Genomic DNA, 18512 nt, shown 5'->3' on the forward strand with positions numbered 1-18512 from the left:
TTTAACAAATCAAAAAGGTAATTTCTTGCATCCTATCAGAGCATAATGGAATCGAAGTTTAAAGGCCAACAGCAAGAGAAACTACAGAAACATATGGCGATTGAACAATAAGTTATGTTACAACATGTGCAAAGTAGTAAAAGAAGTTCAGCACATCACATGATAGGAATGACAGAATCAACCTCGATAGATGGAGGAAGCCTTTGAAAAACTAACACATTCTTGATTAAATCCGTGAACAAACTGGAAAGAGAGAGCTCACACCTGCACATTATACAGGCTCCTGTGATAATCCTATCAGAAGCATTATGCTAAAAGGGGAATAAAATTAGTCCCTGTAACAGCAGGACTAAGTTGAGGATGGCCATTCTCTCAACTGCTGTTTATTTAATGCAGGGCTTGAGTCCTCAGAGAAATAAGACAAGAGACAAAAAAAATAAAAAAGCTATAAACAGGAAAGGAGGAAGTCAACTTACCCTATTTGTAGCTGAAATGCTTCTACATTATAATCCCACAGGGCCGGCAGAGCACTTGCCTAACATATGCCAGGCTCTGGATTTGATCCTCTGAACCACACACCCAAAAAAAGGCTCTGAAATCTATCCAGAGTCCTGCAGGATGTCTCTGCAGGTAAAAACACTGGCTGTACAGGACTGATGATCTGAGTTCTAGCCCAAGAAAATGTTCCCCTTTCTGCACAGCCTTTGCAATCCCAACTACAGGACTCAGCAGGAAGCTGGTGGGCCAGCTTGTACCTAGCATGGCCGGAACTACAGAGAGACTGCCCCAGCATGTTGGAAGAAAAGAACCAACTTTAAAGGTTACCCTAGGCACTTCTTCCACACCCAGTGTGCCATTCTGTCCCTCCCCCACACAGAAAAGTCCAAGAGAAGCTGTGGGAAAGCATCTCTGGGTATAAGTAAGCAGAGTAGGTGATAGAAATATGTTTGCAAACCTCTGAATATACCCAGAAGTGTGCACAGCGATTACAGGTCTAGTATTACACAAGAAACTGGCATTACAGATACACAATCCACTAAAAGGTTTACAATCTGGTTATTTTGGCCTTTAATTTTTCTGTCTATTCAAACCTTTTCTGGAAGCACTATCTGAGTAACAATTGTAAGATGTTGGTGTGTATCTGTACATCTAACTAGAGGTTGCTGGGCCAATTTTATATCATGTGATAAAGAAAAATAACAAGTTGTTCAGCTCCCTTAAGTCCCACTGTTAACAGAGTTCTTCTGCGCAACTGGTAGCTCCTGCTCCATAAACTTTTACCAGTTCAACATCAGCTGTGTTGATTCACACATTTGGAGATCAGAAGTTGTGCATCATCAACCAGCCCTGAACAGGGGACCCTCCATGGACTGCATGCCTTGACCAGTCAGTTTGCATTTCACACTTGCAAATGAAGCTGCCTGGGATTTCCTGCCCCCCCACACACACTCACCTCTGTCAGATGCAGGGGCCTGGGACTAGAGCTACTGCTCTGGCCTCCCAAAGGCACCTGAGGCTCTGGCTTCTGCCTGGCCCAGTCCTGGAGCCTCTGCAGCCCTCCCCCTGTCCACAAGACCTGGAGGGGAAAAGTGGAGGGAGCAGAGGCAGGGGTCACACCCTGGGACAGAGGGCACCTGGTGGAGACCGATAAGCTTCCAGAAAGCTGGGCAGAAGGCCCTGTGCCCTAGGTCAGGGCCATATCAGTGTTGGACCAGTAGAAGCCAGCAGCTGGGAAGAGATATAAACTAAAGTAACTGTTTCTGTGGTGGTGTTTTATTCACCCCAGATGGGGAAAGATAAACAGGTGTTGAATGTTTTATTAACACAGAAAGGGACAAACATGGCAGAGGATGTGTTTTGCTAAGCACCTAGGTTGTTAATTCAATTTAACTGAAAGCTTCTTTTTATATCAGAAGAGACCAACTGAGAAGTAATTCATTGTTCATGATGGTAATCCCTCTTTAGAGCCTCTGAGACAGATCTGGGTGCCAGGAGCTCTGCCTCTAAGAGAACAAGAAGAGGGAGGGGTGATCAAGCCTCCCCTGTTAACCTGCCTCAGATGGTGCACAAAGCCCAGGAAGTTAAAGGCTGAGGCAAGGGCTGTCAGCATTCTAGGGTGGATTAGGGAGGGGCACACTCCTCCCTCCTGCCCTGCCCCCACCACACACACCTAGCTGAGGAGGTGGAGAGAGCTGAGGATGGCAGGTAGGGAAGGTCAGTTTCCTTCAGCAGGGTGGTCCTTGGTGTGCTGACTGTGCAGGGGGTGTTAACACCCGTGAATACATGATGGGCAGCACTGGCTGGACCCAGTGGGCTGTAGAAGAAGGGGAAGGAGAGGAATGTCCAGGGAGGTGGGGAGGGAGGGACGGAGGGACTGAGGGAGGGAGGAAAGGAGGGAGGAAGGAAGAAAGGGAAGGAGAGAAGGAGGGGAAACACCAAGAGGGAGAAGTTGCAGTTTGAAGGGGAACTGAGGGGAATTTATCAGAAGGTGGAGTGGAGGGTGCCTGATGGTGGATGTAATTAAAGTCTATCATGTCTGAAATTCTCTCATTTCTCAAAGAATAAAAATGTTACATGTTTTTGTTGAAGTTAATGTCTATTGCAGTACAAGATACCTACAAAGACAGTACAAGCAGGCCAGTGGCCTGGCTATATTACCAGGAGGACCCGAGTTCAGATCTCTAGTACCCAAAAGCCCAATAATACAAGGGGGAGGCAGGAGGGTCCTGGGGCAGCCATTCTAGTTGAAAGTGCTCAAGTTCTGCCTCTCTGAAGGCAAAGGCTTCTCCTACAGAAGTGCTCCAGCTCTGTCTAGCAAGGGATGGATTCCTGGACCAAAGCTCTGCTCCAGCAGGTCTCCTGGTCCTGCTCAGAGATGTGTCCTTCTCCTGCAGTCTAGAGCCAAGGGGCATCACAACATCACAGGGCTCAACAGACCTCACACAGGAGATTCACAGAGAGGGAAAACCCAGGAGAGTGGTGGCCTCTGCTAATGGGAGAGGCAGCAGGAAGCTGAGCAGAAAGCACAGTTTTTTATAGTATTTCCTGGGGGGGCGGGGATGGGGCCAGGGTAGAGATTTCTGGGTGAGCACTGGTGGGATTTCAGCCCCTGAGCTCAGCATGGGGATTGGTAGGTTTCCTGCTCAGCTGCTGGTGGGTTTCTGTGCCAAACTCTGGATTGTATGATTCTGTTTCTTGTGCTTGGGGTCAGGTCAGGGTCAGGATGTTCTTTTCCTTTGGTCCTGCACTCAGTTCCTTCCTCAGGTTCAGTGAGAGGGTAACACCAGTGTCCTCCTCCACTGCACACACACACAATGTGCAGAAGATCTAACTAGACAGCTCGATGTACGTTTACAGTGGGACCTGTTTGGATTTGTGAAACCCAGGTGTTTTTTGTTTTGTTGTTGTTGTTGTTTCTTTGTCTGTTTGTTTATAGAATATTTAGAATACTTCAGAAAGCTGGTGCAGTACATACATAGAATCTCAGGACTCACTGTAGCCTAAGGACCAAGGTTTCCAAGATGAAGGACAGCATGTGCTACACAGGAAGTTGCTGGCCAGCCTGGACTACAAAGTGAGACTGGTTGTGAGCTCTACCTGGGGGGAAAGGGTGGACAAGAAGAGAGAAGAGAGAGATGCAGAAGGACAGGGGTAGAGGAGAGAAGGGGAAGGGGAGAGGGGAGCAACACAAAGGGAAAGGCAGAGGACCACAGTGTCCTTCCAGCTCCATCCTTCCCAAAGGTGACCATGTTCTTACTGCATGCATTTGCTTTCATCTGCTTCTATTTCCTTTTTTGATTTGATGTCTTAGTGCTGGTGACCTAACGAGGGGTTCAGGGATTCCCAAAATACACCACGGAGTTACAACCCCAAGTCCGAGAAGTCTGATAGCTATGTCATGAAGTTTCTAGCAGATTCTTTTTACCCCTAACCCTAACCTTCCCTGACTCTGAACCTGAGTGGGTCAGCGGGGCCTGTCTTACCCTTCTCTGTCACTTGGAGCCTCTTGTACTAACAACTCATAAGGAGGTAGCCCAAGTCTCTGCCAGGATCTTTGTTTAAGAATCTCTGCCTCTGGGAGCAGTATTAATTCCGGTCATACAGGGAACAGCCTGTCAAACTCGCTGTTTAAAATTATTTTTGTTAAATTGGCTTAAAAAATTGTAGATTTCCACATGGGTTTTTTTTCTTACAGATTTACTTTCAGGTGATCTTTCCTCTACCCCCTCTCCTCCTTTTCCCTCTCCTTCCCGAATGTAACCCTTATATGCCAGTATCCCTCGCTATTTTCCTATAGTCTGTATTTTACTGTCTTTCCCCAACAATGGCCCTTTTCATGCTTCCTGCCTTCCACAGGCATCCAAGCCAAACACACACATCTAAAAATTTAAGGTAGAATCTACATTTGAGAGAGAAAGTTTGTCTTCCCACATCTGGATTATCCTACTGACACATGATCTTAAACTAACATTACTTAGGAAGGTGTAAGTCAAAATTAATTGTCATGTTGCAGATAACCACTGTGTCTTGTCAAAACAAAGCAAATGACGCAAGGTTAGTCTGCCCTTCATCAGCATCAATGAAGCTATAGTTTTTGCCTTTAAAAAAGGCTGCACCTCTGACCTTCAGCACCAAGAGTCTTTGGGGCCTGAACCCACTCTTGGTCAATGGCCAAAATCCAAGGACTTTTAAACGCTTACATGGCTAAATTAGCATGGTGGTCTGTATCGTCCTGGCATGGATTTGTTACAGTACCACACTTCCACTACAATCATCTCCAGTGCCACCTGAGCACTGGACATCTAGACGGTTTCCACGTCCTCTCTATTATGACCAGGGCAGCAACAAACACAGATGTGCAAATAGAACAGAGAGTCCCTATGTGGAGGAGGAAACCTTCCTCAGAAGCTACCCACTTGACAGGGGAATAAGAGCTACAATACACATAAAAAAGGCGTAAACAGCAAGAGCAAATGATACAATAAAAAATAGACTAAGGAATTCTCAATAGGACACGGGAGCATGTACTCACACAGGGGAAAAACAATGGCCTTAAAAACTTCTCAACACCCTTAGCCATAGGGGACTTGTAAATTAAACTATTTTGGGGTCCATTTTACTCCAGTGAAAATGGGCAGCATTGAGAAAGCGATGACACCTAATGATGGCGAGGATGTGGGAAAAGTGGAAGCTTTCCCACTGTTGGTGGAAGTGTAAGCCAGGACAGGTGCCTTAGGAATCAACATGGAAATTGCTCAGGTGGCTAACAATACTAGTACCACATAAGTGAGTCTATCTTGCTCCCTAATTCTATTCCATTGACTTACATATCCCCAACTGTGCCAGCGCTGAACTGTTTCCTCATTCTATGGCTCTGTTGTATAACTTGAACTCAAGCATGGTGATATCTCTAGCATTAGTATTGTTGTTCAGGATTGCTTGGGATTTCCAGGAGTTTTTTATAATTTTAAGCACCTTTCTATCTGTGTGACGAATTAGGGAATTTTAGTAGAGATTTTATTATTTTTCTTTCTTTCTTTCTTTTTTTTTTTAGAAAAGTCATTTTTACACAGCAATTTTTCCAATCTATGTGTGTGAGAGGTCTCCCGCTTTCTGGGATCTCCCTCAATTCCTTTCATCGGTGTTTTGGTGTCTTTATTATGGAGATCATTTACTTCCTTGGTTAGGTTTATTCCAAGGTATTTGGTTATTTTGAGACTGCTGAGAATAAAATTGTTTCCCTGATTTCTTTCTCAGTGCGCATGTGGCCTATAGGAAGGCTACTGATTTTTGTGTGTTAATTCTATATCCTAACATTGTTCTAACAGGGTTTATTAGAACTTAGAATTTCTGGTGATTATTCAGGTCTGTTATGTGTGGACTCATGCTCTCTGCAAACAAGGAGATTCTGACTTCTCCCCTTCCCATCTGTGTCTGTTCCTTTCTCTTAACTCACTGCTTTAGCTAAGACTTCAAGCACTGTACTGAGTAGGAGTAGAGAGTGCAGTCTGCCTGGCCTTATAAATGCCTTGAGCTTCTCCAGGTGTCATGCTGTTGGCTGCAGGTCATCCAGGCTGGATCGTGCTGAGAGACATTTCCTCCATTCATAGTCTCCTCAGGGTTGTTTTCATGAAAAGGTGTTGGATTTTTGTCAAGGTCCTTTCCAACATCTATTGAAATGATCATGTAATTTTTGTCCTTGAGTTTATTTATGTGATGTACTATGTTTATTGATTTGTATATAATGAGCCATCTCTGAATCTCTAGAATGAAGAAAACTTACTGGTAGTTCTTCTGTGAAGACCTGCTAGAATTCTACACTGGCTCTATCTGAGCCTGGATCATTATGGTTGGCATATTATCACTTCTATCTTATGCATACACTTTAACTCATCTGGATTTAACTTTGTAGCAATAATGAACTGCACCACGATATTTTTAAAAAGTGAAGATAAGTTGCTTTGAGGAGGACTTGGCAAGAATGCTAATTCATTGTTCCCTTATGCAGCTGTGTTTGTTTCAGATAATTACTAAGCAGTCCTGGGAACTCCCTTCTCCCAGCTCTCTTGTGCACAGAGAACTTGCCTATGAAACCCAACATGAACCCAAGGGATTCTCTAAATTCCAAAGCTAGGCAAGAAGCACCCCAGGAACAGGAGACCAATGCTCAGCCTAACACAGGCTCGCTGACAGATACTTGCATTCTTGGTATGAACTTTAGGATATTGTTGGAAAAACAAAGTCAGTATCTAGACAAGAAGAAAATACTGAAAGGCAGATGTGAACACCAAAACCAGCAGACCTCCAAGTAGCGCACAGAAATACTGTTTTGGAAACCCTATGGCTGAAGATGGCAGAGATGTTATCTTTATGAAGGCATATGCAGTTGTCATTCAACTATTCAGTTGACAGTTCTGGGGTCTTGGTGAAGTTCCAAACCAGACAGCCACTCCACTTGCTATGAAGTGTTTCAGGTCCATGAAAATCAGATGCCTCCAGACAGATAGGACTGTAGTCTGATGTTTCCAAAGTACATTAGGTATGTTGGTTTATTTGTAAGAAATATTTCCACCATCAACTTTGGGTGTAGAGTCTTTAAATTGGGCTTTTTTATTTTTATGTTTTTCAAGAATGGAAAGGCAGCTGAGTTCCTAGATATTGTCTCTTATGTAAGTAGCTCTTACCTACTTTCAGTTTCCATCTGAATCTGCTGACTGGCAGGGCCATTTCAGGCAGTATGGAATGGACTGAGGAATTGGTTTTCTAGCTGGAAAACATTTACACTAAGCGATTGAAAAGTAACAGTGTTTGCAATTTGGAAGGAAGGATAAAAGAAACAAATAAAGAATTCTGTGCCTTGTCTGTAATGCCGCACTCTGGGAGGCAGAGACAGGTCGATCTATGTGAGTTTGAGGCCAGTGTTGTCTACAAAGTGAGTTCAGGACAGCCAAAACAACACAGAGAAACCCTGTCTCACATAAACAAAAAACATTTTAAAATAAAATAAAGAGTACTGGTTCCCCTCACTGATTTCAAAAACAAAGAAATGGCACCTAAACTTAAAAATATTTCTAGAAATAGCCTGCTTATGTTAAGAAACTCTACATGAGAGAGATATGATGCCATAGCCCTATGTCACCTTAAGCCATTTCCAGTCCATTCTCCATGTAGTAGTCAAAGTGGAACTAGCGTTCTCAGCAGATTCCATCATCAGAGAAGAGAAATATAATCCCTTTATCAGAAGATAAGTAAATAGAGACAGATACACCTGTTTTCACCATGGTTAAGTAAGAACAAGACACTGTAGTTTCATGAATTCCAATTCCTCCAAATGCCAAAATAGTAAATGAAACATCTGGAGAAAAAATCAGATACAGACCCAGTGCAGACTGTGACAGTTCACACTGAACTTCAGCAGAACGGCCAGCACTCAGGAGGCAGAGGCAGGTGGATCTCTAAGTTTGAGATCAACCTGGTCTACAGGGTGAGTTCCAGCAGGCAGGGCTACACAGAGAGACACTGTCTCAGAAAAAAAAAAAATGAAAGGAAGAAAGGAAGGAAAAAAGGAAGGAAGGAAGAAAGGAAAGAAGGAAGAAAAGATTCAGAAGAACTGACTGAAGATAAAAATGGAAAATCTGGAGTATCCATGGCCGAGAAAATGAACATTGACTCAGGCGTTCAAGGCCCTTCCTAGCGCATAAGTAAGACAAATGGAGAAAGCACGTTCCCATCACAGCTGTTGTGTCTGTACATATGATGTTGAAGGCGATTATGGGAACACCAGGCATTGTTTGACATGGGTCGACTTACCTGTCACTGGAGTGTGGAGCTCATGCTTTGGCTCAATTATTATGAAGAAACTCAGGGGATCGAAATATAATTAAAGTCGTGTGCTCTTACCAGGAAGCAAGTGTCCATAATGGGCACAAGTTTTCTCATGATTTCGCCTGTTTCTATTGCCTTTTTTTCTTTCCGTTTGTGCTTTTGACTTAGGTGAATGTGCACAAGTGAATTTGTGTAGAGTGAACAAAGCATGAGTCAGTACAGGGGAATAATTGCAGTGGAGCACGCTGTTACCTATATTTGTCAAAACCAGGGATGAAACAGCTGCCCATGTTGCTGGCTACGGAAAAACGTGACTGGACCAATAAACCCAGTCAACTTTTAGTGACTTTCATTGTCCAACACCAACATCAGCCTGTTCTGTGTGGTCAGGTCTATACTGCAGGCTTATGGCCTTCCTGTTTCTAGCTGGTTGTCTAGACTTGTCGTATTTTGAAAATGGGCAGGGAAAAAAATACCTTTCCTGCGATTATATACACAAAGGGTACTAAGGATATGGCTATAACAGCAAAGTAAGGGTTGAAGCTTCAGGACTGATGGGTAAGAGTATTTGGCAAAAGATTAAGGATTCTAGAAGAGTATTACGATTTGGAAACCCTGGGTTTCAGGGTGCTGGAGAGGGAGCTCAGTTGGTAGAGTGCTTGCGCAAGCATGCACATGGCTCTGGGCTTGGAGTCAACCACTTAATGGATCCCGGTGGGCTCTGCCTGTGATACTGTCATTTGGAAAGTGAAGGCAGGAGGATCAGAAGTTCAGAGTAATCCTCAGCCCTCAGCTACAGAGCAAATTTAAGGCCAGCCCAGTCTGTATGAGACACTGTCACAATCAAAGAAAATAAAAGTCTTAAATGGAGGAGAGCTTGGAGAGGCAGTTCAGCCTGTAGCATGCTTCCTGGGTAAGCATGATGACCCAAGCTCAAGCCCCACAGCCCACATAAACAGCAGGCATGGTAGCACATACTTCCAATCCCAGCGCTGGGGAGGCAGAGACAGGAGGAACCCTGGGACTTACTGGCCAGCCATAGCCTAGCCTGTTTAGCAGCTCCAGAGCCTCCTGAGAGACTCTGTCTCTGGCAGAAAGCTGGGGAGCTCTGAGGAGTGACACCAAATGTAGACTTCTGGCTTTTTATGCATGTGCACATACATACACACACAGAACATACAGATACTCAAAAGAACCTTAATCCAGTGTCTCTCAGTTCATCCCATATCTTACTCTTTACAGAAAAGTTTTTTTTTCTATTTTCCTAGCATTTATCTTTAGCCGTGATAGGGGTAATGAGACTACATTCACCGTTGTTTCTCTACTTTCTCCCTGACACCTTTCCCCCACTTGTCTAGTCATAATAGATGGCCCCGCTTTTAGGACACAGTCACAGAATTGAGAGGCATGAGGTGCATTTCCAGTTACTTGCGTAGGGACCACCAGAGACACAATGTTCTTTTATAAACTGTGACCATGCTCCTATGATCACGCGGGAGATAGTGAGGAAGCTGGCTTCTGCGGGAAGCCTTGTTTGCTGGTGCATTTATCCTGTATTTCTTAAAGTACTTATGCAGGAACCATTCTTGGCTCCTGGGACACATCAGAGGAAAACACAGACCCTTCCCCAGAGCTCACGGAAGAATGAGATGGACAGTGGACAGTAAACAAATAGAGCAGTACCCTGGATAAATGCTGCTGCTACAGGAGAACAAAACGTGCAGCCAAACCAGGATTCACAGTTCACCTGCATGTCATGTTGCAACATCCCTCACATGAATGTAGTCTGTATGCTTGGTCAGAGTTCTCCACATTAAACTCAGCTCTGCTTTAATAGCCATCTGGAACTACTAAGATGAATCAAAGTGCCTTGTAGTTACTGTCAAGCTTTTCCTAATGGTCCCTGTAAATCTCAGGAAGGATAGGCAGGTAACGGCAATTCAGAGTCAGTAGAATGTCATGAGTATGTGTGTCCCTTCTGAGATGCTGAGGATGAACACGGTCAAGGCAGCCCCTCCATACGTGACACTGCTCTCTCAGTTTCTGGATGTGCTTGACAGGGCAGAGCCATGGCAGAGGGATGTCATAGGGGCATAGGTCACACTCTTCTCTTCTGAGGTGACACTGAGGCTGTCACAGGTAAGGCTTTCGGTAGCTCTGTGGAAAACACACTGCAAACATAAAGTAGGAAAGAATGCACGATGGTAAAAGAAGGGAAGAACAGATATATATCAAAAAATGAAGACAAGAGATTTTTTTAAACCAAGAAATGAAGATGCTGCTTAACTAGTAGACAGGGCTGGAGAGGTGACTCATTGCCTACCTGCTGCTCCTCCAAGGGACCCACATGACTGGATACAACCACTTTCAGCTCCGGTTCCAGCCCTGATGCCCTCTGCTGACCTCTGCCCACTGCATACCTGTTGCACACAGACATACATGCAGACAAACACGCATGCACACAAACTTAAGTTAAATTATTAAAAGAAAGGAAAAGGTAGACGTAGATCTGAGTGGAAATAGCCAGCTTTCCCCTTTGAACCCAAGTTGTTGGTGTAACCTCTCCTGCTGCTGCTTGTGAACACAGGCACACGCTCAGGCACACGCTCAGGCACACATGCACACATTTCTTTTCCTGAAAGATTACAACTTCCCCTTTGAGTGATTCCCTTTCATGAATGCCATTGGACACGTATCATGGTCAACTCTGGAATTCATACATTGGTGGAGAAAAAGAAGTCGTGTTAAAACTTACATTGCAATAAAGTTTGTTTTTATTTTCTACTTACAATAGAAACTATAGTAGTGTATATACCAAACATCAAGAGAAGAGGGAATTTATTTTTCAGGATAATTGAAGTTCTTTCCCCATCTCTGAGCTCCTGGCATACTGGGAGTGCACTTGAACACTATACCTTCTATCTGCAGGGTTTTTTTTTTCTTTCTGGATTAAAGTGACACATTTTTTATGATTCACACTTTAGTATTTTTTTCTTTTTCAAGTCACTCAGACTGTGACCATGCAAAACTTTCATAGTTTCCATCACGTGTGCTATGACTATTTCTCTCCTTATGAATGAGGTCACTTCTGCTATTTGGATTCTTATGGAATCTAACCCTGCATGTTTGTGTAACACACAGTAAGAGGCCAACTTAGTGTGCTCTCTGGGCCTGGAGCCCGAGACTAACAGTGAGGACTTTATGAGTTTCACTTCATGGAAATAAGCAAGGAAGGAAAAAGACTTAGAGAAGTAGAATGTGAAGATCGAGGGAAGGAGCAGATAGATAGCGTATCTGGAGCTGTAGCGGGAGAATCACTTCTTCTGGGAAGAGGCTGGAGGGAAAGGCACAGAACCCAGGTTCTGAGAAGCATTCCCCACACAAGGCAGCACTTGGCAAACACTGCTTGAAGGAGAGCATAGGTGCTGCTGGCTGAGTAAGGGGAAACAGGCCTGTGTGTCTCCTCTGCTCCTCTAGCAGATATGCATAACACACTTAGCACCGTCTGTTCTAAAGGGTTCAGTGACACAAGCACACTCACAGTGTTCTTCAGCAATCACTGCTCTGCACACTTTTCTCATAATCCTGGCATGAAGTCATACATACTAGCCACAGCTTCTGTATTCACTACTGTATACACGTGTGAATTAGAGTGAATCCAAGTGCGTCATCTAAAACCATACAACATGGCTTTTTGTGACACGTGTCACTTGACATTGTGTTTTCAAACTTACATTCCTTCCTGTCATGGTAGAATAATATTCAGGTAGAACAATATTCAGGTGTTTGTTTAGGTCACGTTGTATTATGTATTCATCTGCTAATATTGTCCCTCTTCAAATTGCAGCTCTTCATTATGAGTTTTAACAAGCCCATGAGCCAGGTCTCAGTAGTGCGATGTCATGATGTGCCAAAAAACCTATTTAGCTTTGCCATTACATTCTTCATTGTTTCCCTGGCTTGTGCCCACTTGGCATGGCTCATCTTTGGCACGCAGTTGGATGGCTTAATTACCTTCCAGGAATACATGTAAGTATTTATCAGATCGTAAAGAAGAAAATGAATGTTACTTCCTTCTCAGTAATATCTATTTGCGGTTGTTTTTTGGCCAGCTTTATTTAACATGATTATTTCAAGTAAGAGTAGATGATTTATGTCACAGACCCACCCAAGAAGTTAAAAATCTGAAATGCTGGTGTTTAGGAAAGCAGCCTTCATGAACCAGGAGTGGTGAAGTGTGCTACTAACCCCAGCACTAGGAAGAGGAGCTAGAAGGATGAGAAGTTAAAGTCTCCTCCTTCTCTACATGGTAGGTTCAGCTCTCAGTATTGAGCGGTCTGTGTTCTTCCCTGTTTCTTTGGCACATGCCCAGCTGGCACAGCTCATCTTTGGCATTCAGTTGAATGACTTGAGTACCTTCTTGCAAAGAAACAGCTACAGAAAACCAGCACTGTTGAAGTGAAGGTAGGCCTAGTGCAGAGGCTTGGCTGGACTCCATGCCCATCCTAATTGGTAGTCCTTGGCCCATGCAGCCCCTCCTGGCTCAGAGGCACCTGGCTTTGTGTGCAGTGTTTCTGCTGTTTTCTGTTTCTGCGCTTCAGTTACAGTAGGGCTTTTTGTTGTTTGACTCTGGGTGAAATGACCATACCTTCTTAGTACCCTGATCATTCAAAAGGGATAAAGAACATAATAATACGCAAAAATATCAAACTGAATAGTGAAACAAAAGTAAAAACAAGTTAGGATGAGGCTAAAACATACATTCAGGAAATACAAATATAATTAATGGGCTACAATTCAGCTCACCTGGCCTTGAATTGTTTTTACCGTTTACTTTTATGTATGTGTGTGTGTGTGTGTGTGTGTGTGTACATGTCTGCAAGAGCAACAGTGGTTTATACCTGCTGATCCCTAGGCCAAAACTTCTAATAGTCAAGTTGAAAAGAGTAACCTGGTTTGTAGTGTAATTAATAATGTCTATGCAAGTAACAAAACTTGTTAGGAGATAGGAAGGTTCTGGGTTATTAGTTGTTCTTTGGATTTTTCACACTCCTTTCGTTGATTCTTTGTGATGTTGTCATTGCTATGATTGTTTCTTCCCTGTTTCATTGATCTCAGCCCTGAGTTTATTTCCTGCTGTCCACTCTCTGTCCATGTTATTCTTAGTGTTGCAGAGAGGTTTCAGGTGTGCTGCTAACTTACTAGTTTGTAACTTCTCCAGTTTTTTGCTGTAGGCACTTAGTTCTGTGAACTTGCCCCTTAGAGCTGACTCCATCGTGTCCTATAGGGTTGTTTATGTTGTGTTCTCATTTTATCTGATTCTAAAAGGTTTTATTTCCTGCTTGATGTCTCTTGACCCATTTTTCATTTCGGTGGTGAGGAGTTGTCCATTTTTGATGAGTCTGTCAACTCTGTTGTTTGAGGTGTTGATGATACCCAGCTCTAGTCTCTGGTCACGTGGGATGCAGGCTGTCCTTCCAGTTGTCTGTTGTCTGCTGAGACTTGCTTTGTGTCCAAGTGTGGTCAGTTTTGGAGAAAGTTCCCTGAGCTGCTAAGAAGAAGATGCATTCTTTGCACTTAGGTAAAATCTTCTCTAAATATCTGCTAGGCTCATTTGATATGTGATATCATTTAACTCCAACATATATTGTTGGTGAGAGTCAGGTTCTGTCAGTGAGTGTGGGGGCGGGGGTGTCAATGTGTGATTTAGGCTGTTGGAGTGTTTCTTTTGTGCACTTGGGTGCATAGATATTTAGAATTAGAACATCCTCTTGGCTTTTTCCTCTTAGTGACTATGTAGTACCCTTCCCTATCCTAATCAGTTTTGGTTTGAGTCTATTTGGTCAGATAGTAAAATGGCGGTGCCTGGGTCTATTTGCTTGGAATATCTTTACCACCCTTTTACCCTGAGATGGTGTCTATCCTTATTGTTCAAGTGTTAGATACAGCAGAAAGCCTGAACCGATTTGTAGTCTGTGTCCTCTTTTGGGGGAGTTGAGACCATTAATATTGAGAGTTATTAATGAGCAGTGGTTACTGATTTCTTTATTTTGTTATATGGTGCAGGTTTTTCTCCTTCTTTTGATTTACTGTTCTGGAATTATTTATTCTTGTGGGTTTTTTTTGGGTGTGGTTAGCCTCTTCAATCTAAAGTTTTTCTTGTGGTGCTTTCTGTAGAGGTATATTGGTAGATAAAAATGGTTTAAATTTAATTTTATCCTGGCATGTATTTCTCTTCGTGTCTTTTGTGACTGAAGTTTTGCTGGGTATGGTAGTCTGGGCTGACATCTCTGTTCAGGCCCTTCAAGCTTTTGGAGTGTCCATTGAGAAGTCAGATGTTATTCTAATGGGCCTGCCTGTTTATTTTAATTGGATTTTTCCCCTAAAGCTTTTAGTGTCATTTCTTTGTTCTGTACATTTAGTGTTTTGATCATTATGTGTTATGGGGATTTCTCTTCTGGTTCTGGTGTTCTGTACTTTTCTTTTACCTTGATAGGCACCCTCTTTAGATTGGGGAAAATTTCTTCTGTTTGTTAAAGATATTTTCCGTGCCTCTGACCTGGCTTTTCTCTCCTTTTCTATCTCTGCTGCTCATTGGATTGTCTTTTCATCATTGCCCTGATTTTCTGGATATTTTGTGTCTGAGTGTTGTTTGGGTTTGATATTTTCTTTGACTGAGCTACCCATTTTTTTTTCTACCTGAGATTCTCTTTCCATGACTTATAATCTATTGGTGAGGCTCTGTGGATTTGGTTTGGCATCCTAAATTTTTCATTTTTTCTTTTATTTCTGTTTGGTTTTTCTGTAGTGATTTTTATTTTCAGGTCTTGAATTGTTTTCAGTATGTTACCCACCTGTGTTTTCACAGACTTAAGGGCTTTATTCATATCCTCTTTCAGGTCCTTAAATGATAATTGTTGCTATTTTGAAATCTATATCTTGTTTTTCAGCTGTATTGCATTTTTCAGGGCCAACTGCAATAGGATTCCTGGCTTCTGTTGGAGGCATATTGTCTTGGCTGTTCATGTTTGTGTTTCTGAACATCTGGAGTTATGATGTTTGAGGATTTTCTTGGTGTTGGCATCTGCTCTTATCTTTGTCAGGTGGGTGTTCCATTCTTTGGTTGTTTTTGTCCTTTCTGGATTTTAGAGGACCTGTGGTGCTTGTGGGGTCCCTAGTACAGTGTATTTGTGCAGGTCAGTAGGTGGCAGAAAGGAGTGGAGATGGACTAGGAAGGAAGGCTGAGAGTGGCTTAAGGCAAAAGCTGAAAGGCTGAGTCCCCAGGGAGTGGAGGTTTAGTAGGAGGATGGGCTTCTGCAAGCAGGCTGCAGTAGGGCAAAGATGGGGATGGAAAGGCTGGGAGCTCTGAGTCCACACTAGGAAGTGGCCCAAGTGAGTATTGTTGGGGTGGGAGGAGGGTTTCCTGAGAGCAGACTGCTAAGGGACTACAGGAGTTAAATCTGAGAACACTGTAGTGTTGGCAGGAAGAGAGTGAGAATCACCTGATTGGCGGCTCCCCTAGTCTAGTGTAGCCATGGAGGGTCCCATTGAAAGGGTTTGTAGGGACAGGCAGCTGACACAAGGATGGAGATAGCCTAGAAGTAAGATTAAGGTTTGGCTGGGAGAGAGCTAAGCTGGTCTGCCTGATTTGGTTTGTTATGTTTGTTGTTGTTCTTGTTGTTTGTTTACTTGTTTTTATAATAAAAAGTGGGGTTTTTTTTGTATGCCCTTAAGAAAAAATTAAGGACATTGAAATTTTCATTTTTGTGAAATTTTATAAAAATGGGTTCTTAGAAAGCACTCTGAAAGGATGCAGAGATGACTTGGTAAGTGCAGTGCTTGCCGCAAAGGCAGGCCTGAGAGCCTGAGAGTCTGAGAGCCTGAGAGCCTGAGAGCCTGAGAGCCTGAGAGCCTGAGTTCAGACTCCCAGCAACAAAACCATAGCCAGGCGTGGTGGTACAGGCCAGGAATCCAGAGGAACAGAAGAAACGACAGCAGGCCCCAGGGTTCACTGGCCGCCCAGTCTGCCCAGAGCACCGAGGCTCAGAGACTTCATCTCAGAACAGAAGGCGGAGAGCAGTAGAGGACAACACACATGCATGTGCCCAGGCGGTCACAGCTGACACATATTTCCACACATACATGGGGCCACCCACACGCAGAGTTTTAAAAACAAGACAACATTTTAACAGTTGTGGTGGCTTTCATGGGACTACAGAGCTCATCATCTCTTTTCAAGAGGTCTTCAGTTCACATTTCAAGGCATTTATCTAATATTTTTAAGTAATGGGATAAGAGGACACAATTTTCATACTGCTTCATTTACTTAAACATTGTGAGCCGAATTCTGCTTTTTAAATATTTTGTTACAGTGTAATTTCTGGTGTCACCTTAGAACCCTATTGTATACATAAGCAATATATTTAAACTCTATTTAACAATACATTCACATACTGATTTTTTAATGTCACCATTTAAAAATTAGCAGTCCAAATGAATATCTTTGTAGCCAAAAACTGCACATATAAGAAAGTTTTCTTTGGATTTTTTTTTTTTTTAATGGAGAGTCTGACCGTGGGGATGTGTGTACATTTGAAGATTTGAGACGCCATGCTGTGTTGGCTGGAGGGGATTTATTTTTCCCTTATTTTTCCATCACCTGTGCATGAGTGTTTTTGAAAAACTTGAAGCTCCCTAGAAAGTGTTTCAGATTATTCTGTTAAACAGAAGGGGGAAGAAGCCACTGTTTCTTTTTTAAAAGACATTGTAACAGAACATTCTAAGGAGTCTGCTCCTCTGCACTGTGCTTTCCTGCAGCTTGGTGAGAACCGTAGACAGAGGCATAGAGCACTCCAGGGCAGCACAGCGTCTCAGACCTCAGTGTTGGTCAGAAGGCTGGAGATCATGGAGCTGGCCAAACTGAAGAGACATGAGTTAAGAAGACTACTAGATGCCTTGGCCTTAAAAATCTTCCCAAGGTGTTTTGTTATATGTGTATTTTCAGGTGACAGTCTGGTTTAGAAACACTGAAGAAGAGTAACTTAAGGGAAAGCCCCATGCCAGCAGTAGTTTACAGGCCCCAGACCTTAGCCCAACTTAAGACATAATGAAAGTACCATCCAGACCTTGCAACCCAGCATGTAGGCAGCAACAACCGCCAAAGGAGGACAAAGACCTAATTCATCAAAGTCCACAATCTTAGGGAAATCCCCAAATTTACTTTGCTTTTTGGCTTTTGCCTAACTGAGGTTTCTCAACCCACGATGTGTTTTTGATGCTTTAAAGCTCACCCTGAGGGTGCTTGGGACTCCTGAGCACCCAATGTGGTCACCAGCAATCTAATAAGGACTTTCAGAACCCATGTCTGAGTAGTCTCTGGCAGGTACCTCACAACAGTAGGTAGCCAACACAAAACAAACGATCTCAGTTGCAGTTTTAGGGGGTCTTTGTCTCAGGACATTTTTTTTCCCCTAAACTTACGGTTTCTTTGTGTTTATACTTTTTGTGTTTTTCTAGGATTCCTGAGTGTAGGAATGTGTACATTTATGGGTATATATGTGTTTCTTGTGCTTTTTTACATGTCCGAGTAGTCTCTGGCAGATACCTCACAACAGTAGGTAGCCAACACAAAACAATCTCAGTGGCAGTTTTACAGGGTCTTTTTCTCAAGACTTTTTTTTTTTTTTTTAATCTTATGGTTTCTTTGTGTTTATATTAGGGCTTCTAATTTTGTGTTTTTCTAGGATTCCTGAGTGTATGAATGTGTGCATTTATGTGTGAATAATTGCTTTTTGTGCTTTTTATACAATTACAGTGTTGTTTTCATTCATTTGATACAAACTTATAATCTCTGAAACATAAACTTGACTTGCATGACACCTCCTGATGATCACATTCTGTAACCCTTACTTAGAATAGCTTCTCTGTCTCTGTGACTGCTGAGCAAATGAGAACGTGGAGGCATGGCTCCTAATGACCAGACTCTGGCCGTGATGCTCTCACTGGAGAGGCAGCAGAGTGAGCAGTGACTACTGTGCTTGCTATGAATGTCTGTTTCTCTTGGGTCTTCCTAACTGTAAACATATTTGTTTTTAAGGCAGTTGTGTATAGGGGAGTATGTGGGCCTTGGCTGGAAACATGCTCTTGCTCTAGGCTTCTCTTTTCTTGAATAATGACAGGCAGACGGC

At 43.1% G+C, this 18512-nt stretch overlaps 1 protein-coding gene across 1 annotated transcript in view; it reads right to left on the reverse strand.

Moving 5' to 3' along the window:
* Positions 1–1593, reverse strand: part of LOC129667099 (ATP-binding cassette sub-family G member 3-like) — a 40655-nt gene extending 39062 nt beyond the window's left edge. The window contains exon 1 of the mRNA XM_055594541.1: positions 1454–1593. The gene's annotated coding sequence lies outside the window, so the exon portion shown is untranslated. The remainder of the gene's footprint in view (positions 1–1453) is intronic.
* Positions 1594–18512: the final 16919 nt, after the last annotated feature.

This window comes from Psammomys obesus, unplaced genomic scaffold (genome assembly GCF_907164565.1).
Source record: "Psammomys obesus unplaced genomic scaffold, mPsaObe1.curated_primary_1811, whole genome shotgun sequence".
Taxonomy (NCBI): domain Eukaryota; kingdom Metazoa; phylum Chordata; class Mammalia; order Rodentia; family Muridae; genus Psammomys; species Psammomys obesus.